This window comes from Octopus bimaculoides, chromosome 8 (genome assembly GCF_001194135.2).
Source record: "Octopus bimaculoides isolate UCB-OBI-ISO-001 chromosome 8, ASM119413v2, whole genome shotgun sequence".
In the NCBI taxonomy this organism is placed as follows: Eukaryota; Metazoa; Mollusca; class Cephalopoda; order Octopoda; family Octopodidae; genus Octopus; species Octopus bimaculoides.
The window spans coordinates 27,300,748-27,302,315 of NC_068988.1; the positions used below are offsets into that span (position 1 = coordinate 27,300,748).

At 36.5% G+C, this 1,568-nt stretch overlaps 1 protein-coding gene across 1 annotated transcript in view; it reads left to right on the top strand.

Moving 5' to 3' along the window:
• The window catches only part of LOC106874386 (cylicin-2), a 47,863-nt gene that overhangs the window by 27,667 nt on the left and 18,628 nt on the right, over positions 1-1,568 (top strand). The window lies entirely within an intron of this gene.

Sequence of the window (1,568 nt, forward strand, 5' to 3'; positions counted from 1 at the left end):
CTCTCTCTCTCTCTCTCTCTCTCCCTCCCTCCTGTGATTGACGAATTTAACATGGAGGTGATTCGTTATACACCAATCATCTCATGCATTCTATAATCAGAAGAATCGGGGCTCCAATGAAAAGGTATTTCAAAGGGGCCAACCTTGTCACACTGTGTCACGCTGAATATCCCCGAGAACTACGTTAAGGGTACACGTGTCTGTGGAGTGCTCAGCCACTTGCACATTAATTTCACGAGCAGGCTGTTCCGTTGATCAGATCAACTGGAACCCTCGATGTTGTAAGCGACGGAGTGCCAACAACAACAACAACAATATAGGCACAAGTGTGGCTGTGTGGTAAGAAGTTCACTTCTCGACTTCATGGTTTATGCTTCAGTCCCACTGTATGACACTTTGGGCAAGTGCCTTTTACTTCTGAATGGATTTAGTTGATGGAAACTGAAAGAATCCCATTGTATGTATATGTGGGTATGTACATCTTATTGTGTGCTTATCTTCACATTGTGTGATTGTTTTTAAAAAAAAATGTGTGACCATTATGTAAATAGTCTCCTTTGTTTACAATCTTCTGTGAAAATAAGTTTGGCTATGGTGAAATATTATTGTGCTTGGCAACAGGTATGGGTTGGTAACAAGAAGGACTTTTAGCTGTGGGAAATCTGTCTCTATTTGGTCAATCAACCTGCTAGAAGTAGCAAGTAAATATCTTTCAAATCACATCTTACTGTATTTCAAACAGTACTATGTTGGATAATGAAGTCCTTGAGATACTATAAGACAAAAGATGAGATGGTTCCTGTGAAAATGTCTTTGGATCAGCTCAGAGATAAACCACAAAATGAGTCAGCTTTATGCAGTTTATTGAGTTATAAATACATACCACTTGTGTTTCGTTATAGGAAGGCAGTGAATCAAAAAAAAGAAAGAAATGAATAAATATATGTTCTAACATAAAGGAAAGTATAGAAATGTGGTGAAAATTAATTTATAAATAAAACTTAAATGTATTTTAAAAACGTGGCTTTGAACTTGGGTGTAGACATGGTTTTGTGATTTCTTTTGTAACCACATGATTGAGAATGAACATTTTTGTACAACCACACCTGCACCTGTCACAAGTGTGACTGTGTGGTTAAGAAGCTTACTTACCAACCGTGTGGTCTTAAGTTCAGTTCCACTGTGCGGCACCTTGTGCAAGTGTCTTCTATCATGTTCCCAGGCTGACCAAGGCTTTGTGTTTGAGAGTGGATTTGGGAACCAGCAACTGAAATTTATCATGCATAGATATGTGTGTTTGTGTCTGTCCTTGTCTAAGCACCACATAATTGTTGGAAGTGAGTATTATCAAGTGATGTTCATTTTCAGTTTTCCATGAAAAATATGTCTAGCTACAGGTTATAGGAAATCTTGCCATAAACCTTTTACCATCGGAAAATTTGTAAGAAATTTTGTTTTAAATGACTCCAACCTGTTTTTTTTTTTAATGTTCGACATTGAATAAAGACTTGCATATTTAATGCAGTTATAAAACCTTTTATTATTCTTTTTTTTTTTTTTTTTTTTTT